This window comes from Meles meles, chromosome 2, assembly GCF_922984935.1.
Source record: "Meles meles chromosome 2, mMelMel3.1 paternal haplotype, whole genome shotgun sequence".
In the NCBI taxonomy this organism is placed as follows: domain Eukaryota; kingdom Metazoa; phylum Chordata; class Mammalia; order Carnivora; family Mustelidae; genus Meles; species Meles meles.
In genome coordinates this window covers 143,190,799-143,215,679 of record NC_060067.1, presented here as the reverse complement: position 1 = coordinate 143,215,679, position 24,881 = coordinate 143,190,799, and positions in this window count along the sequence as shown.

The window sequence follows — 24,881 nt, the reverse complement described above, 5'->3', positions numbered from 1 at the left end:
CTTGTGGCACCAAAACTCCAATCTGTTTAATTCTTCACATGGTGTCCTCTCCTGTATACCTGTGTGTGTGCATGTGTGTATCTTCTTTGTAAAAGGACACCAGTCCCATTGGATTAGGGCCTACCTTACTCCAGTATGACCTCATCTTAACTTGTGTAGGAAAGGAAAGATAATTTTCCCTCACTGTTCTGAGTTCTTAGCTGAGATCCCCTAATGAAAGATAGATTCACAAGAGAAAGACAAACAGATGTTTATTATCATAAAGACCTCATGTATACATGGGAGACATCTAGAGAAAAATGAGATGGTTTAGAATGTAGGATTAAATACCATCTGAATAGAAAAAGGAGAAGACTGATATTGGCCTCTTAGGGAGACTAAGGAATTTTTAGGAAAGTTGAATGAGCCCTCAGAGGCATAGATGGAAGGTAGGAGAGTTTGTGTCAAAGTTTGCCTGGGAATGATGTCCAATTTTTGTGTCTTCTCCTGCGATGAGAGTCGATTTTCCCTGGTTCATGCAACTCCCAGGGAGGGGATTTATGACAATTGAGTTTCTTTTGGAGAATTTGTCTTTAGGTAGATAAAGGGAATTCAGAGAAAGCCTTTCTTTGCATTTGCTGTTTTTCAAGTGCTTGCAGTTCAAAATAAGCAATATATCAAAGTGGCATATTCTGAAAGCACATGTCTTGAACTCCTATAGTCCTCTATTTTGGGGTGGCATGTTCCTCTCCCCTTCCACCAGATTCTATCTGCAAAGACCTTATTTCCACATAAGGATTCATTCTGAGGTACTGGTGGTTACGACTTCAACCCATCTTTCTGGGAGACACAACTCAGCTTACAACAGTATTATAATTTCTGTTTACATGGCCGCCTTTTCCTACTTCACCGTGAGCTCTTTGAAGACAGTTCTGGGTCCATTGCATCTATACCAGCACCTGCAATGTTGCAGTGCTCAATAAGTAATAACTGATTAATAAGTAAGCAGACTTACAGACTCACAGTTACTGGGTTGTGAATTGGGGAAATGTTGGTACTTGAGAGAAAAGTGTCCCTGACTTGTGCTCAGGTGTCTAGAATTCATTATCCTGCAAAATATTGCCTGAAGTGGGTAGCGACACTACGGTTTCATTTGTAAAAGTACTTTCAGTGTTTCAATAAACCTGACAGAAATGGTACATGTATCCGCAGAAAGGCTGCACAGACGAACCAAAATGCCTACCGTTCCTAATGACACTGCAGGGTTAATTCGCAGGAGCCCAGTGCCACGTTGGGTGGTTTTCTCCAGAGTTCCAAAGAGAAGGTGGAAGCAAGAGCTCGTATTTGCTCTTGGTGTTACACTTATTATCCTTATTTATCTACAGTAACTCCCCTTCTCTGGTTAAAAGCTGATCTGCTGGCTCTCTCCTTTTCTCTTTCTCTCCACTCCCTGAGTCTTCCCCAGGCTTTTGTTGTTGTTGTTCTTGTTCCTAACTTCCTTGCATTATATCCTCTTCCTATTAAGCAACAAAGCCTCACCAGCTTTCCCATCACAGGGGGAAAGGGATAGCTTCTCACGACAACAGAAGACCTCCACAACCAACAGGCCCTTAATAAAGTGGATATTAGAGGACTTTGGAAAATCCTTTCAGCACAAATGCCTGGCTAGTAAAGCTATTGTTTTCCTGCATAATCCTACTTCGCATGTTAGAAGGGAATTCCACCCTATAAGAAATTCTAATCTCCCCTGTGGCAGATGGACACCTTGGGTCTGCTAGTACAAAAGCAAACAGGAACAGCTAATTAAATACTTTTCAAAATATCACTTCTAATATACTAAATAATTACAAGTTACTCAGTGACAAGTGCCAAAGAAGAAATCAGCTGAGTGATGATATAGCAAGAGTAAGTTGGTAGGGAGTTTACAGAGGGCTTTCTAGCATATCAAACAGCGTTGAAAGGAATTTAGGAGTTCAGAGTATGCCATTCCAGAATATGCCACTCTGACATAAGGATTATTTTTGAGCCGTAGGCATTTAAAAAAGAAAGAAAGAAAGAGAAAGAAAGAAATAAAGAGAAAGAAAAAAACAAAAAAAACCTCTCTGCCCTCTCCCTCCTTGCCAGGAGGGATAAGATGATTCTGAATCACTGGAGACAATTCTAGACTCTTATAAATCCTAAATCCAGAGATGGCAGGCACGAGGACACAAACCTTGCACAACAAATCTTGCCAGACTAACTTTTATCTTCCATTAGTTTCCCCCTATATTTACCTTCCCATAGTTTGCCATTCCTAAAAGCCTAAAGCCCCTTTCCTTCATCTTATCACTTCCCTACTAAACTTACTGTTCTTTTGTTAAGATGCTGTGTAAGTTCAAGTTCTAATCACCCTGTTGAGTTACTTATCACTGAGCACTCCCTTGTATATGTGCAATGCACATGTTATTAAATTTCTGCTTATTTTTCTCTTCTTTTTTTTTTAAGATTTTATTTATTTATTTGACAGACAGAGATCACACGTAGGCAGAGAGGCAGGCAGAGAGAGAGAGAGAGAGGAAGAGAAGCAGGTCTCCTGCTGAGCAGAGAGCCTGATGTGGGGCTCTATCCCAGGACCCTGGGATCATGACCTGAGCTGAAAGCAGAGGCTTTAACCCATTGAGCAACCCAGGCGCCCCTATTTTTCTCTTCTTAATCTGTTTCTTTTTTCAGTTTAATTTGTAGGGCTCCAGCCAATGAACCTAAGACAGATAAAAGGAAAGGGTTTTTTCTGCACTACAGGGGGAAAAAAAAAACTTAGGAGAAGGACCACAAAGAGATCATATTGTTTTCATTAATGCATGGACCACATTTCACCACGCCTTGGCCAGTCAACCACTTTAAATTTACTCTGCAAATTCCGCCATTTATTTCAGATTGATAGGCATGTCTCTAAGGACTTAGTATTGGGCAGGTCTTGTGACACTCTCAAATATGCTTATCTAATGACACCTTTTTTAATGTTTTAAGAACCTATCATTTTCATGATGAAACATGGAGGAGGTAGAACAAAGAATTAGAAGCTTCTGTGATGCTATGGTTCTCAACCTTGGCTGTTCATTAGAATCATCCAGGAGCTTTAAAAAAAAATGTGTAAGCAGTATAGCCACTATGGAAAACAGTAGGGAGGTTTCTTAAAAAATTAAAAATAGAATCACCATATGACCCCAAAATTCCACTACTGGGTATTTACCCAAAGAATATGAAAACATGAATTTGAAGATATGTGCATGTATATGTTTATGGCAGCATTATTCACAATAGCCAAAATATGGAAACAACCTAAGTGGTCATTGATACATGAACAGTTAAAGAAGGTGTGGCCTATATACCCAACGGAATATTACTCAGCCATAAAGAAGAATGAAATCTTGCCATTTGCAGCAACATGGATGGACCTAGAGGTTATAATGCTAACTGAAATAGAGAAAGACAAAGGCCAAATGATTTCACTCAAATGTAGAATTTAAGAAATCAAACAAATGAACAAAGAATAAAAGAGCCAAAAAAATCAGATTCTTAAATATGGAGAACTAACTGGTGGTTAACAGAGGGGAAGTGGGTGGGAGAATGGGTGAAACAGATAACGGGATCAAGAGGACACTTATTATGATGAGCACTGAGTAATATATAGGATTGTTGAATCACTATATTGTACATCTAAAACTAATGTAACACTGTACATTAGTTATATTGGATTAAAAAAATAAATAAAAGATAAAATATGTACAAGTATCAGTATGTAAGAGTTTACTATTATTTACTTAAGCCCTGGTTTCTGGGTTAGTATGATCAGACACCGGATTCTGGAAGAATTTCTTTTGGATTTCTGTAGTTAAGTTGGGTCTGTGCTACTTCTTTTAAGATTTATATAATTAATGGATTAATTTAGAGAATGCATGTGCAGAGGGAAGGGCGGAGGGAGATGAACAAGAATTTCAAGGAGACTCAGCACTGAGCATGGAGCCCAACATGGGCTCAATCTCACAATCCTGAGATCATGATCTGAGCTGAAATCAAGAGTCAGATGTTGGGGCGCCTGGGTGGCTCAGTGGGTTAAAGCCTCTGCCTTCGGCTCAGGTCATGATCCCAGGGTCCTGGGATGGAGCCCCACATCGGGCTCTCTGCTCCGCAGGGAGCCTGCTTCCTCCTCTCTCTCTGCCTGCCTCTCTGCCTAGTTGTGATTTCTCTCTGTCAAATAAATAAAATATTAAAAAAAAAAAGAGTCAGATGCTTAACCGACTGAGCAACCCAGGCGCCCTGAGTCTATTCTACCTCTATTCCAAGTGTTGGCATTGGCTTGTGTTTGAATGACATTTTTCAGCTGTGGGGCTTCTCATTTTCTCCTCTCAACCCTTGGGACACATACTTTTCTACCCCCCCCCCCCACCTTTTAAAAATATTTTTTGGCTCAGTGGTTTAAAGCTTCTGCCTTCGGCTCAGGTCATGATCTCAGGGTCCTGGGATTGAGCCCCACATTGGGCTCTCTGCTCAGCGGGGAGCCTGCCACCTCCTCTCTCTCTCCTCTCTGCCTACTTGTGATCTCTGTCGAATGAATAAAAAGTAAAAATCTTAAAAAAAAATAAAAATATTTTGTTTATTTGAGAGAGAGAAAGCAGGAGACAGAGTATGAGTTGGGGGTGGGGGCAGAAGGAGAGGGAGAAGCAGACTCCCTATAGAGCAGGGAGCCCTATGTGGGGCTCAATCCCAGGACCCTGGGATCGTGACCTGAGCCAAAAGCAGATGCTTACCCGACGGAGCCACCCAGGCGCCCCAGCATCACCTACTAGACTTGAGCATGAACCTGTGCTGCCCCATTAGATAGCTGGAGGCCGCTGTGTCAAGACCTGCTGTGTCACCCCGCCCAGCATCACGGATGCCAGAGTGAATACTGATGTCAAGATTACATGCACAGTGTTTGTCTTATTACAGCAGAAATGTTTGGTGTCAGGCATGAAGGTTCAAGTTAGGGGCACTTCTCTTTATCTTAATAAAGATATCTTCCATCTCTGTGGTATGTGGCAACACAATGCTTATATTTCCATTTGGTCCATGAGTGATAGAATTAGGAATAAGACCATTAATCTTATTTTTTAAAATTCTATAGCCTGCCTTTATTCATATTCCTCAAAATTAATAGACCAGATCATTCAGCTGGTGTAGCCCAGGAAAGTTTGAAGTCATGATAACTGTGATTTAAGAATCCTTATTCATGGGTAGGTGAGAGAGAGCCAAGGTGAAGGAAGTACCCAGCAGAAAGCTCTGGGTGCTAGAGGATGTGTGGATTTTCTGAAGCATTGGCTCGATCATTTGTTACTTTCTTCTTGTGTTTACTGGCTCAAAAGGTATTTATTAGGTGCACCTCAAGTGTTTGTGGAATGAGTAGATAAGAAAATTATCTGTAGAAGGAGCTCCCCCTGAATGGCTCTGATTTGTTCCTTGTGTCCTAGACTTCCTGACTAGAATGTGGGTCAAATGCTCCTGCTCACTGATTTCTCCAGCTACTTTTTCTTCCTGGCTATTAGTTGGAATAGACACCATTTCTGTCTCACTCCTATATCCCTTTCACATAAGTCTTTGGCTTGTCAATCATGACATTCACCTTTATAAGTCCATTTTGCAACTTCTCATCTACTAGGAAAAATTGGGATTGACTTCACTATTGTTTGTGAATGAATTACATTCTGCTTTCCTATTTGTGTCTAATTTTTTATATATTTTCATTCTGTTTTTCCCTAGAATGTTTTTCATTCTGTTTTTCTATTCTTTCTCCATTTCCCCCCCAGATGTCATTTTCATGTCCATACATAGATCAGAATTAAGAATGAGAGATAGTGAAAACTCTTATTTGAGAAGATTGTGATAAGGGTATCTATATCTGTTAAGGGCATTTTAAAAATCAGTTTTAATTTGTACTATGCATTTTGCTGAGATGATAACAAAACAATTGAAATCAACTCTGTTATTACTAGGGTCCTGGTCAGCCCCTTGGCCTTGTCTTTTTTCCCTAGATGCCCTGTTGAAGGCCTGGCATAAAACAGGCCATTAATAAGGATTTATTTAATGACTAGAAGGAAACAGAGAGGCTTTTTAAAACTCAAATTAGTTCAATAGAAAGATTGGAATGGAAATGAAATTTCAAAATTCTCTGTGAATCTTGTTTCTCACTTCTGCCTTTTCTATATTAGCTCTGATAATTGCAAGTTGACTATTTAATTTCAAATGTATTAATTGATGTAGTTTATTTTTCCTAAAAAAATCAGTATTTCCTGACTACTTATCCAATTGACTTTTTCAATTAATTTTTAAACTTTTGATTCATTTGTATCTCATAAGCCTGTTCTATACTTCCAAGTGGTTCAAATAAATTACACCTCTAAAACTATTGGAAAGTTAGTCGTAAAGCTTAATGTAACAAAAATCTCCATTTATGGAACCCAATTTTCCAGGGATGTAGGCTTTACGAAATGAAAATGACTGTTCCAATTCATCGTGTAAAATCTGCTTTCGGCTCAAGGTGATGGCAGAGGAAACTGCATTTGTGTCTCAGGCAATTCCCTTCAATGAATTGTCCTTTTAACACCCTGAATTCCATGCATTCGTTGGGATTTCTGTTTCACAAGCTTGTCCATTTTGTATAGTTTTCCCTCAGCTTCTTTTTCCCCTCACACCACCCATTGTCTACGATTGCTCTGCAATTTCATTCTCTGCTCAAGTTCTCCAGCCACCACTCCCTTCCTCAGTTTCCAAGAATCACTCCAGTTTCTCCCTGGGCACGAGTCTTTCTCTTCTAGAGTTCCCTTTTCCTTCTTTTCTATGTTGATGCATTTCCCTGGTGGTCAGCATTTGTTACCCCGCGAAAATGTCAACACCTGCAAGTTTCTCTCCAAGTCTCCCAACATTTCCTGAGAACAGGCTGATTTCCATATTTATTGAATATTATTTTTAATGGCAGTGCCCTTGACCCTGACCTGTTCTGTAAAAAATGAAATTTTGCTTTATTTTCTCTCATTTTGTGCCAGGTTCTGAACCCAATAATTTTGTAGTTGAAAGCTCTGCTTTCTAGCTTTTTCCTTTCTGACTCATATTGATGGTTTTTACTTGGATCTTCAGTGAATTTTACCATGAAAACTAGCATAACAAAGGGAATTCAATTAGCTAAGAGAGTGCTGTGAATTTTTAACTGTGCAATCAATGAGTTTATTTCAGGTTGTGTGTCCTAATGTGAAAGATTAACTTATTGCTTAGAAACCTGGAATTCACCTAGAGGATGGCAGTTGTTATTTATAAGAAGCATAAAATGGTGATAAGAATGGGGGAAATCTGGGGCACCTGCATGACTCAGTCAGTTAAGCATCTGCCTTTGGCTCAGGTCATGATCCTGGGGTCTTGGGATCAAGGCCTGCTTCGGGCTCCCTGCTCCCCGAGGAGCCTGCATCTCCCTCTCCCTTTGTCTGCCACTACCCCTGCTTGTGCTTGCTCTCTCTCTCAAATAAATATAATATAATCTTTAAATAAATATAATCTGTCAAATAAATAAATATGTCAAATAAATATAATCTTTTAAAAAAAAAGAATAGGGGGAAATCTTTGGGGATGGAGGTGGAAAAATCACTTCAGGCTCATGATTGTCCTGAAACAAGAAGACTGTTACAGACTTGAACATATATGCAGCTTCTAGAAGCAACCATCAAGCCACATCTTAGCCAGACTTTATCTAAACGTACCCACAAAGCTTGACTATCTCCTTTTCCTCACTTTACCAGCCAGGAAAGGGAAATTTAATAATAGTTGAACACAACAGATTCTATTCATCCCCCATTGATGAGATTTCAGATCTGTTCCATAGTACACTATGATTTCTAACTCTCAAGAAACAAACAATGATGTGTCTTCAATCCCTCCACTTTCACCTACCAAAAAGTTAAAAAGTTTGGATGTGGTTGAAAATGGATGTCTATGTTGACTGGAAAACAAAAAAAGAAAATAAGCAAGCAACCACTCTGCCTCAAGTTTCCATGTGAACGTTGGCTCTCCTGCTCCTGCTGCTGACGTGGCAGCCCCTGGCTACTCCTATCCCCTCCATCTTCCAGATGGAAATTTTGGCCCAGTTCTGGTGCACCCGAATCTGACCTTGGTGCAAGGTCAGATCAGAGGACAAAAGACAAGTGAGCGTACTGAACACCATTTTCTTGTTCCAAAAGTGAAATTATTCCTCCTCCTCCTTCTTTTAGATTTTATTTATTTACCTGACAGAGGAAGAGAGAGAGAACACAAGAGCACAGGAGGGGGTAGAGGGAGAGGGAGAAGCAGGCTCCATGCTTAGCCAGATGCGGGGCTCGACCCCAGGACCCCAGGACCCCTGGATCATGACCGGAGCCAAAGTCAGGTGCTCAACCAACTGAGCCACTCAGGCACCCCCAAAAGTGACATTTCTTTTAAGCAGGCCACTCTGCTTCTCCTCAACCACTACAGTTTTCCCTGAGGATTTCTTGCTAGGAATATGTCACAGTAAAGGGAAATGTCACAAACTAATGATTACCAAACATTGGGGCTGCATGAAGAGTTGTCAGCCAACTCTAGATCCCAATGACTGACTTTTTAGTGTTCCTTTTCTTAAATTTAAACTGTGCATCTTTCTTCCCCGTAGCACTACAGAACTTTAATGGACTTTCAATACCAATTCGATAACCTAGTGTCTCTAGTGAAAATGTACACATATATTTATCTGAAAGTAGCCTTCTTCTAGAGAACCAGTCCCTTTGGATTTAGTGGTAAGAATGACTTACTCTGCAGAAAGCCAGAAGCACTCGTAAGGGAGGAGGGGTAGTAAGTCGAACACCTTGGGGGGACCCTTCGCAGGCCAGGATGGCCCCACATATCACGTAGACTGGAGGTTCTAAGCAGGCTTGATGTTAAGCCAATTAGAGCATAGTGCTTGCTCAAGCTAGAAGCAGAAGGGTCAGTAAATAGGAGAGTTTTAGAGGAGATTCTGTTTGCAACATTATATCTCTGTAGGACAGAGAGACATTTCACAGTTTCTTTTGATGTAAAGTCTAAAGTGATTTATGACAATTTAGCATTTATCTGAATGGTGTTCTTTGCAGATTAATGAAATAGCAAAAAATAGTGTGCTTACATCTCTGAAGAATGAAAGGTTGTTGGAAAATGTTTGTCATAAGTTGTTAATAAGGAGTTCACAGAATTGTTCATTCAGTTATCCCCTTCCTTTTTTCTTTTTAAAAAAAATTCTATTTATTTATTTGAGAGAGAGAGAAAGACAGAGAAAATGAGCAGGGGAGGGGCAGAGGGAGAGGAAGAAGGAGACTTCCCCGCTGCTGCTACTGCTACTGCTGCTATGCAGGGAGCCTGAGGAAGTCCTCCATCCCAAGACCTGAGCAGAAGCCAGATGCTTAACCCTTTCACTGACTGAACCACCCAGGTGCCCCACCCCTTTCTTGTTTGTTTGTTTATATTAACATATAATGTATTATTTGTCCCAGGGATACAGGTCTGTGAATCATCAGGCTTACACACTTCACAGCACTCACCATATCACATACCCTCCCCAATGTCCATAACCAACACCCTCTCTGTACCCCCTCCCCCCTGCCCCCGGCAACCCTCTGTTTTGTGAGATTAGGTGTCTCTTATAGTTTGTCTCCCTCCTGATCCCATCTTGTTTCATCTTTTCATTCCTTACCCCTCAAAACCCCCACTTTGCCTCTCAAATTCCTCTCATTAGGGAGAGCATATGATAATTGTCTTTCTCTGATTGTTGTATTTCACTCAGCATAATACCCTCTAGTTCCATCCACTTCATTGCAAATGGCAAGAGGTCTTTTCTTTTGATGGCTGCATAGTATTCCATTGTATATATATACCACACCTTCATCATCCATTCATCTGTTGATGGACATCTAGGTTCTTTCCATAGTTTGGCTATTGTGGCCATTGCTGCTATAAACATTCAGATGCACGTGCCCCTTCGGATCACTACATTTGTCTCTTTAGGGTAAATACACAGTGGTGCAATTGCTGGGTCATAGGGTAGTTCTATTTTCAACTTTTTGAGGAACCTCCATGCTGTTTTCCAGAGTGGCTGCACCAGCTTGCATTCCCACCAACAGTGTAGGAGGGTTCCCCTTTCTCCACATCCTCGCCAGCATCTGTCATTTCCTGACTTGTTAATTTTAACCATTCTGACTGGTGTGAGGTGGTATCTCATTGTGGTTTTGATTTGTATTTCCCTGATGCCAAGTGATGTGGAGAACTTTTTCACGTGTCTGTTGGCCATCTGGATGTCTTCTTTGCAGGAATGTCTGTTCATGTCCTCTGCCCATTTCTTGATTGGATTATTTGTTCTTTGGGTGTTGAGTTTGATAAGTTCTTTATAGATTTTGGATACTAGCCTTTTATCTGATATGTTGTTTGCAAATATTTTCTCCCATTCTGTCAGTTGTCTTTTGGTTTTGTTGACTGCTTGCTGTGCAAAAGCTTTTGATCTTAATGAAGTCTCAATAGTTCATTTTTGCCCCTGCTTCCCTTGCCTTGGCAATAAGCCAACACCACACACACACACACACACACACACACACACACACACACAGACTACAAAAATGACCAGAAGGAAATGCATTGTAATAGTCACAGAGCTAATCTAAAATGGTGACACCCTATTTTCTTTCTAGTGCTCATATGCACATTCTAAATTTTCTACAAAGTATGTACAATAAAATTACTAAAAATTAAACATCATTCTTTGTCTTTTAACACTGGCCCTGGTTTTAGGGCATTAAAATAGAAAAAAAAAAAAAACAACCCAAAACAACTTCCCCAAACTCCAGGAAATTAAATGGAGTTCAGAAACACAGAGTCAAATGCGAAGCTATGGCCGGTCAGTCAAATACCTCAACACCCTGCCCACCGCCACCACCAAGTGCCCCAGTGTATAGAATTGCCGTGACAGCTAACTGTGGTTCAGATAACAAACCAAAGAGAGAGAGAGAGGCTTTTATTCGAATTGTCAGCCTTAGCCTTGAGATACAGCGCGAGTGGTTTTAACAGCCAAATCACATCTTTGCGAACAATGTCACAAAGATAGAAAAGGAGCATTATATTTTTTATCTCGCAGATGTCCTGAATAAAGTACACTTGGTTCCAATTTCATCTTGATAGCACATCACAGATCACAGTGACAGCCTTGCTGGAAAATCGCTGATACTGGATTCAGCTTGGTTTTTTCCACTCTGGGTAGAGAAGTTCTGCATTTCTATTACGCAGACCCATTACAATTACCTACCATTAAAAAGGTCCTAGTTTTGATGGATTTCTTAGCACAGGTACTAGAATGTCCTGGCCTCTAGAATATGCAGATGGGACAGGTGAACTCTAGCAAGGATCCCATCTAACTAAACACACCGTGGTTTCACCTACCATCTGCCACAGCATCTGCTTAAAAGACATGGTTTACAAATTAAATAGATAGTAAAACTCTGCTTTCCTAGCCCACCTCATCTCCAGTACACGACATTAGCTATCTTTCCAAAGGCATCGGGAACGGAAACAATAATGACCTTCTGTAGGTCTCTAGCCCTGGGAGCGCTCATTTATTTAATTTATTTTTTTAAAGATTTTATTTATTTATTTGACAGAGAGAGATCACAAATAGGCAGAGAGGCAGGCAGAGAGAGAGGGAGAAGCAGGCTCCCCGCTGAACAGAGAGCCTGATGTGGGGCTCGATCCCAGGACCCTGAGATCATGACCTGAGCCGAAGGCAGAGGTCCAACCCGCTGAGCCTCCCAGGTGCCCCGGAGCGCTCATTTATTAAAAGGGCTAAGGAACTTGGAAGATGGAGCGCAGCTGTTCAGACAGGAATGCTGTACTCTCCCTTTCACCTGGTCGGAGCAGATCTCTGAGCAACCAAGTTGCTCAGACCCATGGAAGGTCACACAGTTAAGAATCTGAGGTTGATTCTGGAGTTTAGACGGCTAGCTCCTTTTTGATTTGGGGGCTTTACCTTAACTGGGAGCCAACAACAATAGCAACAAGATAGAAGAATGTCAGAGACAGACTCATGCTACTCCTGAGGGGGAAGCTATGCATAAACAGGCATCAGACAGCAGACAAGAACATACAAGCAAACAAGGCCGGTCTCCATGGAGTTCACTATTGTCAGGAGCATGAGTCAGCCTCTCTTTGCTGTCTGGTGCTCTGAGGGCCCCAGATAGCCCTGGCAGGGCCAGAGCGGGAGGAGAGACAGGAGGAACCCCCACCCTCCTCCCTGCAAGTACACACGGAGCAGCAGAGATGTGACCCTTCTGTTGACTCAGGAAGCCTTTAATTCTAACACGGTTTTTCATCTTCCAAAAGGATCCACATTTCTGAACTGTCCTTCAAAATTGTCATTGATGTCAGCGAGGTTTTGGTGGGTGAGTGATGTTGGAAATAACATTGCCCAGGACATAGCTGGGAGAGGATCATATATACTTAAGGTGGCCATGTGAATCTTTGCGAGTGGCCCAATCCTGGTGTCCCCATCTTATTTTATGCATCTTCAAAATATATCCAGAATCTGGGGCGCCTGGGTGGCTCAGTGGTTTAGGTCTCTGCCTTCGGCTCAGGTCATGATCTCAGGGTCCTGGGATCGAGCCCCGCGTCAGGCTCTCTGCTCAGTGGGGAGCCTGTTTCTCCCTCTCTCTCTGCCTGCCTCTCTGCCTACTTGTGACCTCTCTCTCTGTCAAATAAGTAAATAAAATATATATATATATATCTCCAGAATCTGATCATGTCCTATCATCCACAGGGTTACCACCTTGGTGCAAGGGCAGTAAACCTCCTCTCCTACTGGTAGCTGTGCTGTGGCTTTCTAATGTGTCCCCTGCTCCCAGTTCTGTCCTCACCTCCCATCCATTTCCCCACTCCCCAGGACAAGAGCTATTCTGGACAAAGCAGCCAGAGTGATGCTCTGAAGGCATCAGTCCTATCATGTTCCTACCCTGCTCCATGGTTGTCCTCACTGGGAGAAAAGCCAGAGTCATTAGAATAGGATCCCACTACCTCCCTGACCTTGTCCACTGCTCCCCTCTTGCTCACTCTGCTCCAGTCACATGCCAGGCATTCTTCCCCCTCAGGATCTTTGCACTGACAATTTTCTCTGCTTGGAAGGCTTTTCTCCTGCATATTGGCACCGATCAAGTCTTTGCTTACACGTCTCCTTCTCGGTGAAGCTACCCTAGTTCTATTTAGAATGGCACCCCCCCCTTCCTCAGTACTTTTCCCACTTGATTTTTTTTTTCTATCATATATAGCAGTCATCCGCTTCAAAATAAAGAATTTATTTATTTTGCTTGCTGTGCACAACACCTTCTCCAGAATAGAAGCTTCAGGAAGTCAGGGGTTTAAAAGTCCATTTTGTTCACAACTGTATCCTTCAGTACCTAGAACGACGTTTCACACATAGTAGGGGCTCAAAAATATTTGTGAATTGAATTTGCTCAATTTTTCTAGAAGTCTTGTGGCAGTTTTCGTGTCTACAGCTTTATATATTTGAAAGGTCATGTCTGATTGGAACAAGAAAAACATTTGTAAAATCTTATACACACCATCTGGAGGCTGTTCAGCAGCCTACATATGAAATGGGTTGTAAGTGGCGGCCAAATGTCCTGTGGATAGAAATCAGCACTAAGAGAACCTGCTATGGCCCGTAGTTTCTTCACAAATGAAGTTGTCATTCACTGGCTGAAGAAAGCAGCTCTTTATCTCGCTTGTGTCTGGTGCATGGAAAATGCCATTTCCCCCGCAATGTTCCTTTCTAACAAACCACTCTGATCACCCTAAATGGTTTTCAAATAAAATAAAATAATATAAAAGGTAGACATGTTGCCAGATCTCTCTGAGCCTATCTGTATGCTAGTTTATTTTCCATGAGGCTTGTTTCATTAGAAACTTGGACATCAATGACGAAGGTTTACTGGATTGTTTTTGGTCATGTATTGCAAATAGCTGGAGTGGGACGATAACTTCAGAGGCCTTTCAAGGATATTATCCAATAGCTTCACTGAGCTTGTTTATGCCTATCAGTCCCATTGGCTAAAAAGCCATAATTATTCTCTTGACTTTTCTTCGTGAATTGATATTGCTATTGAAAATAACATCTCCGAAGACAGAGCGAGGTAATATTCATTTTTTTAAAAAGCCATCTTATTATGTTTACCTGTTGTTAAGTATATTTCTTATTTAGCCTAGAAGCGCTACAGTGTGGCAAAATACTGTATCTTACATAATGAATGTAATTTAAAAATGAAAACTACTAGGTTATCTTTTCTTCTTTGCTTTGGTTTTGCTTGCTGTGTGATTTTTTTTTTTTTTTTTTGCTCTATCTATAAGCATATATAAGATGAATAACAGTAAATGAATTACAGAGGTATAATTCCATTGAGGGTTCTGGAAACAGCTTTTAGCCTCAAGAGCCAAGCTCTTACACTGTGTGTCGGATCAGAATTGCAAGACAGAATTATAGCTCCGTTACTCAGGGTTTGCTTGTTGTTAATTTTATGGAGGACATAAAAGCTAATGTAAAGCATCTGTCGTATCCTTGACCCCTTTAAGGAACCTGTATCCATGGCAGCTGATATCAGGTGGAGGAGGAGGCGGACTCTGAATCCTCACAGGGTATTTCAAGAAAAGGAAATGCCTCGTCCCTTGACTATCTCTTGGATGTTAAGTCCGCATGGTGGTAAGGTTGGGGTCAATTACAATCTATTCAGTTAACGCAATATGTCTTGAGCTCACCCTGTTGGCAAATCCTGTTCCAGATGCTGGGGTTACTTACAGCAGTGAACAAATCAAGCATGAAACTCTCCTGCCCTCTTGGAGCTTACTCATCCTACGACCAAACAAGTAGCACATAAACTATGTTATGTGTGACAACCCATTTCACACAAAACTGGTTAAGGAAAGAAAGCTGAGGGGGGACAGGGCCTTCAGGACTGTTCTTTTAAATAGAATGGAAAAGAAAGACCGTGCTGCTGTCATGGTGTTTGAACAGTGAGCTGAAGGAGAAATGGGAGCAAGGCCTGATGCAGATCTCTGAGGAAAGAGCCTTCCAGGCAGAGAGGACAGCCTGTGCAAATGCCCTGAGGTAAAGTCTTGCAAAGGGAGTGGTGATGCTAGTGTGACTAGAGCCTAAGAGGAAAGAAGCGGTGATCCATGAGATCCATTTTGGCTGCTTCACAGAAAATAGACAATTGGGAGGCAAGGTTTAAATAGCAGACCAGCTGGGAGACTACTGCGGGAAGCCGGGCAAGAGATTAGAGTGTTTGGAGGACAGTGGCAGGGGGAGGTGGTAAGATGTGGTCCACTTTAGGTTCTGTCTTGCAAGTAGCGCCAGCAGAATTTGCTGACAGACCGGATGTGGTACCACCCCACAGGCCTATTTCCTTAGAACTGGGCCAAGGTGCACAGCGATCTTTGAGACTTTCTTCCTCCTGTTTCAGCTCTGATGATGAGTCTCAGCACTACACCACCGGTCATACGTGGGGTTTGCTTCTTTGCTGGTTTTTGCCCTGGGCACATGGATAGCATTTGCACAAAAACACCATTTTGCTGCTCTTCTATTTTCTGAAACTCCAGCTTCTTGCTGCAATTGCAAGAAATTCTTGCTAAAGCCCAGGAGTTCTCCTGGATTCGAAAACAACAAGCGTCTCCATCTTTCCCGCACTCTCATTTCATTGCGTCTGGTGTTCCTCCGCCGGACTCTCAGATTCAGAGACCAGATGTCTCTTTCCTTCAAACTCTGCTCCACGCCTTAATTGCTTCATGGTAGACTGATGTTATAATTGTCATGTTGGCTTTTTTGTTTTCTTGCTTCCAGAAAACTAGCAGCCAGCAGCAAAAAGGATCCTTGTCCAGCCTGTCTTCATCATCCCATGGTTCCTTTCAGATCCCTGTCTTGGCTTCCAATGCCCTCACCACTGTTTAAATCTTTAAATCATTATCGTATTCTTTGGTAAGTACTCTCCCTGCATCCTTTTCATCTTCAGCACATATTTGTGTAATTTCGGATTCACAGCGGCAAACCGCTTGGAGAACTGTGAGTGAATAAAGCAAACACAGGAACTGACTTGGGGAGAGGTACCCCTTGTTTCCAGTACCAGCTCGTCCCTGCCCAGCACCAGAGAACAGAATATAATAAGCCTCATTGTGCTAGTGCATGCCACTGGGAGGGGTAATTCTTCACTCTGGGATTCTTCATTTTTCTTCTTGGTGTAAATTAATTAACTGGTGTGTTAATTATTTATGCAATTCATCAACTATTTCTGCTTTTCCAATGCACAGAAGAGGATTGTACTTCCTGGCCTCTTTCTGGCTGGAAGGAGTAATGTCACGGATTCTGGCCAATGACTTGAGAGTGAGAGTGGAAGTAATATTTATTGTTTTGGAGCCAGTGCCTTCAACTGCCAGGAAAAGACTCCAGAGCCCTCTTTCCCTTGAGAATGACGATTGACATTTCTAAGGTGGTAGCCTGGGTTAGTAATGGTGGCCAGGGTCACTGAATGTCTCCAAGGAGCAGAGCCCCTTGGCAAGCTGTGAGGGCTATGCAACATGAATGAGAAACCCTTGTTGTGACCATTGAGAGTTTAGGTTTGTTTATTGCTGCAGCATAACTTAGTCTATCCTGCTGGATATATTCAGTCCATTTCTCTGTGAGAGTGACTTAACAACAGGACCTCAGGCAAATGCGTGGACATAAAGGACAAACCCAAGTTAGATGTCAGAATGGCCTATGCTGGTATGGGGTTTCTAAGGATGATGGTTCTAGAAAGTAGAATGGTGTTACAAATGGAGGAAATAGAAGGACCCTGAAGGCAAAATGGAGAACTCTCTAGGGTTTAAGGTTGGTCCTGTGGTCTGCTCTGGCTTCTCCATGGCGATAGAAAAATTTTTAGTGATCTCTGCCTAACACCTGGCCCATGGCCAGATGACTTGCAGCTGGGGTCCCATTGGATCAGGAGGGAACACTCGTTACATGGGGTGACAGGAAGGCAAGGCCAGAGGTGTTACTCTGTTCCACCACTTCCAGAGAGGGTAGCTAATGATCCATTTGTCCAGGCCACCATGTTTATTCCAGTGAGTGGTCATAGATGGACAATGTCTGTGAGGAGGTACCTCAAGGTCAGGAGAATCCAGCAAGGCCCGATGCCGTTGAAGTACCACAACGTGTCAAGGAATGATTTCCAGCTTCCTGTAGATACCATTAGCTAAATCACACTATCTGCTTCTAGAACCGCCTTTGCCAGGATCATTGTTTCTTGCTTTGAACTTTGGGGGTAGGAGGGAAAAGTAGGTGCCCTCTGCTTGCCTCCCTTTTGTGTGAAGCCTCACGAAGGAAACAAACTGCTGTTTAGAAGGCAGCTTTGTTTTTAATTGGCGGGAGGAGGCCTGTGAGAGCCTCTCGCTTTCTGCCTGTGTTATGATTTTGTGACAGTGTGAAGTCAATCTTAGAGCAGTTACAGCTCTCCCGAGCTGTCAGTAACTCAGAGACTTCAACTCTGATTAAAAACCACGACTAAGAAAAATTACCATAATCCAGTGACAGGCGTGAAGAGAAAGCCATAATAATACTGATAACAATGTGCCAGTTAAGAGGCTATTATATTTAGTGCCTTACTTCAGCACAGAGAAATCTCCTCAGGGTTGTCATTGATAGAACCGGTGCCTTATTAATAGATGTGACCAGGGCTGGGCAGGCCCTGCCTCACGGCTACTGTGCATGCACCTGGGGAAGGAGCAGGTGAGAGGAGCAGCCAACAAGTTGTTTGCCAGAAGTTCTGAGGGAGACAGGAATAGAAGCGACGTGTTCTTTGCTCCGAACCAGTGTGTTTAAGAGACCAGCAGGGAACGGGTCTCTCGGGTGTCAGTCCAACAATCCTGGTAAATTGCCCAAACACCATTAGACACGTCGCTTGAGGCGTCTTACCTCTGTGCCCTCAGAAACACCCCATGGTGTCCCTTTGGCCACCGGAGCCATCCTTCTGTCCCCAGATCAGCCAGGACATTACTTTCCTACCCACCCCGCCCTGGCTTTGGCCTCTGTGTAATATCACACACCCTGGTCTCATTTCCTTGGGGCCTTTCTGGGTGACTCCAGCTACTTGCTAAGTTCATTTGGGCTAAGTTGTTAATGCTGCTAACGGCTTCTAGCTCATCTATTTGTGTCTTAACAGGGACTTTACAGTTTGAAGTCAAAGGTGTTACAACTTAGAATTTAGGGCACGCAACAGAAGACGTGGGGGCGGAGAGATGGCATTTGGGCGCATGAGTCTGTGTGAGAGACACTTCGGCTCGCGTCGGGTAAGTAGCTCCTCCTTTGCCTCTGCATTTGCATTCTGGGATTCCACATCTCTTGTTCTTTAGAAGCAGGTAAATGCCACCTCTTCCAGCCACCCATCCTCTCCTGAAGTCATACACACCGCTTGCTGGTCTTGTTTCTGTGACTTACCGTACACAGGTTCCTCACAGTCCGAACATATTTGAGGGAAGCCCAGAAACCTGTCATTTTAGGAAGGTAAGCAGTCACTGAGTCCTAGTTCCACACGGCTGAAGAAAAGTAGTCCCTCCATGATCAGGTTGGCAAGTACCTTTGAGAAACCGTGTTGGTCTTTTGGAATCAAGATTTCAAGTCTAGGGAATCTCACTACTTACCAACTATAGCTACTAATTGAGGACTAAACTTCGGTTGTACTGAGCACGGAAGGGATCCTGTATGTAGTTGAGTCGTATATGCGTGCGCGCGCGCGCGCACACACACACACACACACAGAGCAGCCCCTAGCGAAGATTCATTTTATCTAAAAACAAAGGACTCTGGGGTAGGTGGGAATTGGTGCAGCATTACTGGAGGGAAATTTGACAAATGAGTATCAAAAGTCTTAGTAATGGGCATATTCTTGGACTCAGCAATTCTAAATCTAGGAATTTATCTGAAGATATGAGAGATGTTCACCAAGAATTATGTATAAGGACACAGGAGGATATTAATCTGAACACTGTCTTTTTTTCTGCTCTAGCTGGGCCTAGCATGACATCCTTGGGGAAGGGACAGTGCTGTTTCAGGTTGACTCTGAGGGGGGACCCAGAGTGGGTTCAAGCTGATCCTAGGACCTTGGGCTCAACATCCTGTCCCAGGAGCACTTTCTGGGAAATCTGGGCACAGAGTTCGAGCTGCACTGGAGGTCTTTGGGCCTGGAGGATCTAGGCATGGGGAAAAGAAGGGAGGGCTCTAAACATTCTGAGGGAGGTGATCACATCTCCCTGGCCTGAGTCTCCTCCCCTATAAATTGGAGATGATAACATTGACCTCACGGATCTGTTGAGGGGTCTAAGGCTTAATAAACGAGGCTTTCCCTAAGTGAAACCTGAATGTCCTGTTCAAAATCCTCCAACAGGAGAATTCATGCATTCATTCCACATTCATTTATTAATCTCTCCCTCTGGAGGTCCCCAGAATAGAGCACTTTTAACTGCAAAATATTAGGAATAATTCACATAATAGGAGAGGATTAACAAATGGCTGTAGTATTTATAAACTAAGACACAAAAAAATTAGCCATTGAAATCCCTATCTCAGGGGAATATTTAATGGTATGGTACAAAGCTCACAATATATTTTTGGATTAAAAAAGTAGGTTACAAGAGATAGTGAGTTTAATTTAAGTTTTGCAAAATATATATGATATAGGTATGGAAAAAAGACCACAAGGACATAGACCTAAAGGTTAACAATAGTTATCTGAGTGCATGTATGAGTGATTTTAAATTTCTTCTTTGTATTTCAAATGGTCAATGACTATTATTACTTTTATAGTCAGAAAAAGATGATTAAGGAGGATAAAACTCATTTGTTCAAAAATCCATCACAGAAAACCTACCAAGGTATTATATAGCTTATTAGAAGGCTTAGCAAACTATAGCAAGCCTAGCCAAGGTTCTTGGGGCAGCTTATGAGATAAAGTTCTGGTTTCGGATTCCAGGAAAACTGGGTTAGAATCCTAGTTCCGTCACTTACTAGTGGCATAGTACCTAAGCCTTCATTTTCACTTCTGGATAATGGGGACACTAAAATCCACCCTCTGGAGTTATCCTGAAGATTAACAGGGAACATCCAAAAATAGTTACTATTATTTTTTTTAAAGATTTTATTTATTTATTTGACAGAGAGAGATCACAAGTAGATAGAGAGGCAGGCACAGAGAGAGAGAGGGAAGCAGGCTCCCTGCTGAGCAGAGAGCCCGATGCGGGACTCGATCCCAGGACCCCGAGATCATGACCTGAGCCCAAGGCAGCGGCTTAACCCACTGAGCCACACAGGCGCCCCATTACTATTATTTTTAATGGCACAATGTTACAAGATGGTCCTTCCTAACCACCCCTGCCTCACTGCCTCATCTATCTTTGTCATCCAGCAGAGTCACACAGGACATAGGATTTGCCCACCCATTTATGTTCACAGTTTCTTATTTTATTTTACAGGCTTTATTATTCTTTTTTTAAAGATTTTATTTATTTATTTGATAAAGACACAGCGAGAGAGGGAACAGAAGGAGGGGGAGTGGGAGTGGGAGAAGCAGGCTTTCCGTTGAGCAGGGAGCCCAGTGTGGGGCTTGATCCCAGGACCCTGGGATCATAACCTGAGTGGAAGGCAGAAGCTTAACGAATGAGCCACCCAGGCACCCCCAGTCTTTATTATTCTTTAGGTGAAGCAAGGCTAACAGTTCAGGAGATGATCACCATGGAGAAGATGGCTTGTTAGACTCACAGATCTCAAGAAGAGGGGCTGCCATGCTGTCGGGGCAGGGAGCATACAGCAAGGTACAAATGTTAGTCGAGAGGCAGAGAGATCAGGGAAAACTTGGGCAAGAGCCTTTACTGTGATTTCTGTGTGAAGAATGTCAAGGCAGGGTAAGTAGGCTTAGAATTCTGGTACCCAGCAGTGGTGATTAGGGCAAGTGGAAGGCAGCCTGGATTATGAGAAGCCAGTAAAGGAGGTAGGTGGGGTATGAGCTCTGGGATATGGAAGATGGAGAACTCTTTAATATCTCTAGGAATTGGCTTTCCCAGAGAGGGACAGGTTCTCCATGGTCAGCAAGGCCCCAAGATATCAAGATGCCAAAAATACTGAAAAAAAAATGACTAATACAGTTATAGATTGAAACAAATGAACAATTCTATCTTTTATCAGCTTTATAAGGATAAAGGTCAGACCTGGGTCCTATCATACAACCCTTGCCAACCTCTGGTTTGCAGAATCATGTGTTTTTTGCTCTCTATTCCTAGGTAACAAACCATCCCACAACTTTGTGACCTGAAACAAAAACCACTTTACTTACTCATGATTCTGCAATTAAGGCTGAGCCCAACAGGGTGGTTCTTTGCTGGCCTTGCCAATGGTCACTCAGGTGACCACAATTAGCCGGTTATCAACTATGGGATGGGCTCAGCTGGGATGTTGGCATGCTGGTCTCTCTCTTTCACACTCTCTTTCCCTCTTCTTGGGGGCTCACAGAGCTACCTTCTCTGAATGTTCTCTCCAGCAGAGAAGACAGACATCTTTTTTTTTTTTTTTAAAGATTTATTTTTTTGACAGAGATTACAAGTAGGCAGAGAGGCAGGCAGAGAGAGAGAGGGAGGAAGCAGGCTCCCAGCCAAGCAGAGAGCCTGATGCGGGGCTCGATCCCAGGACCCTGGGATCATGACCTGAGCCAAATGCAGAGGCTTTAACCCGCTGAGCCACCCAGGCACCCCAGAAGACAGACATCTTAATAGTATCTCAGGGCTTCCAAGAAGGTGGAAGTAGAAGTTTCCATGACCTCTTAAGGCTTAGAACTGAAACAGGCACAGCATTGCTTCTGCCACATTTGTTAAAGCAAATCATAGGCTGAGCCCAGACTCAAGGGGAGGGGAGTACACAAGCACATGGATTCCAGGACATGTGAATATCGGGAGAGTCTCTCTGGGCCATCAGTGAAATGAACTATCAAGGTAGGTGAGGCAGGGCATTTGTTCCTACAATCCTTCTAGAGACCCCTGGAGAAAGAACCGTAGAGGTCACTGAGCCCAGTCCAGTGAGGAAAATGTGATCCTGGTGATGACGGTCTGTAGAGGCTGTGTGAATGTTCTGGGCTTTCTCTTAAACAAGTGAGAAGTTAAGGAGCCATACTTGCTTCATGGAGAAGAAAGGTCTGGAAAAGGTAGGGGCCAGTTTTCAATGAGCAGGCCTCAGAGAATGAAGGTATGTTATATTTTAAGACAAACTCTTCTAGGTCACTAGAGAGCAAAGAATCCCTAGAACAACTTAAAGAAAAGACTTTTGTCACCTCCTTTGTCCCTCTAGCTTCTGTTTTCAGTCCTCTTTGAATTCTTCCTAGCTCATCTTACATGCTTCCACAAATTCTGTTATTACTTCCATTCTGATTACTCTACAATTTTTACCTATAAAAAGCACAGTCCCCCTTTTAAAGTCTGGAAACCCATTTTTATCATGTCACTGAGCATCTCCACGCAAATGCCCTGTGGCACCTCAAATTTAAGTGAAACTCATTAGGTCCTCCACAAAATCTGCTTCTCCTCTTAATACAATTCTCTTAGCTCCTACTCTAAGTTGGGCACTTTGAAGTTATATTTGATGGCCACTCCTCATCTTCCAAGCCCAAATACAAAAATTCTGTTGATTCTAGCTCTAAGACATAAAAACAAACAACATAGACACCTCTGTTTGCCCCTTTAGTCCAGGAATATAACATCTTTTGCTTGGGCTTCTGTAACAAAATACCATAGGCTTAAATAACAGACATTGATTTATCATAGTTCTAGAAGCTGGGAGGTGCAAGATGGTGGCCCCAGATTTGGATCTTGGTGATGGCCTTCTTCCTGGCTTGCAGGCGGTCACCTTCTTGCTTGCGTAAACCTTTTGAATAGGTCCCCGTGTTATTTAGCCCTGGCATTTGCAGCAGGTCAGAATCAGGGCCCAGCCCTTCCATTTCAGCTTCATCTCCAATTACTCCTTCTGTCTTCCCACCCTCTCTCCTTGCTCCCCTTGCTAATCCTCTTTCCTCTGGCCCCATCTGCTTGGCAAGGCAAAAACTGCTCATTCTTTGTGGCTCAGATGTAATGGCTTTTATGGCGTCTCCTCTCCAGGCAGAATTCATCATTTCCTTGTCTGGGGTGTTTAAGTCAGTAGTTCTTAACTCTTGTAGCATATTTGAATCACCTGAATCATGTTAGTTAGAATTCCCCAGAGAATCAGAACGAAAATATATAATAATATCATATAACACACACACACACACACACACACACACAAAATTAGGAATTGGCTTACATGATTATGGAGGCTGACAAATCCCAAGATCTGCAATTGGCAAGTTGGAGATCCAGGAGACCTCATGGTATAGCTCCATTTTGAAGGCCAGACAAGAGACCTAGAAAGATCCAATGTTTCAGTTCATGTTTGAAGGTAGGGGGAAAAAAAAAAAGATGTCCCAGCATGAAGGCAGTCAGGCAGGAAAAATTCCTTCTTAATTGGGGGGTGAGCCTTTTTGTTCTATTCAGGCCTTTAGTTGATTGGATAAGACCAAGCCTCACAAAAACACTCAGAATATTGTTTGACCAAATATCCAGGTACTCTGAGGTCTAGTCAAGTTGACAAGAAAATTTACCATCATATTTGGGGAAATATTCCAATATACTAATTTGCTGTGCCTCATTCCAGAGGTCAAGGATATGAACCTCGGCATCGATATATTTTCAACTTTCTCTTGCAGGTGGGGGGAGAATGCCAAATAAATTTCTCATACATCCACTTCCTCTGATAGACTGTGGGATCCTTGAGGGCAGGGACTGGCCTGACCCATAGTTAAGTCACTTCAACACCTGCCTGCAAGGTAGCTAGCATCAGATGCGAATTAATGTGTAATACCTAATTAAACCAGCCTGGAGCATAACTACTATGGGTTGAATTATGTCTCCACCAAAAAGGTATGTTGAAGTCTTAATCCCCAGCACCTCAGAGTGTGACCTTATTTGGCTTTAGGGTGGTTGTAGACACTGCAGTAGGGTGGGCTTATAATCCAATACAACAGGTGTCCTTGAAGAGAAGAGGCACAGGGAAAATGCCACGTGCAGATAGAGGCAAAGATCGGACTGATGCAGCCGCCTGCCAAGGGACCTTGAAGTTTGCCAGAAAGCCAGCAGAAAGCAGCCGCGAGGAGGCAAGGAAGAATTTCCCCCACAGCTTTCAGAGGAAACATGATCTTGCCAACACCGTGACTTCTGACTTCTAGCTTCCAAAACTTTGAGACAATAAATTTCTGTTTGTACCATGAAGTCTGTGGTACCTTATAATGGCAGATCTAGGAAACCAATACAATAACCAGTTAAAGAAAAGATGCTTTGGGAAACCGGTCTCCTAAATTTATGGGACAGTGGAGTAGGGTAAACAAGACTTGGTCTTTCTTTCAGTACGGTTTGAGGAAGAAGTGTTTTGCAAATTGCTTTCTTTTACGCTATCAGACTTGAGATCCTCCAAATTTAATAGATCTTGTGATACATAATCGAGTCTCTTGAATCGAACACCCTTCCAGAAATAATCGTCTGATCTGGCAACTGTTCTCCTTTCATAAGCCATCCCAAAGATCCATTAGAAATTAATAAGCAGGCACCTGGCTTATCAATTTATCCCATTCCCCCTTGAGCTTGATCAGTTCAGGATTCATTCATCAGATGACATTCCTGGATCTGCAGAACTCGGGATGAGGCAGTGGGCCCGGGTGCCCCCATCAAGGTCATTGAGAGGCACTGCCTGCTCA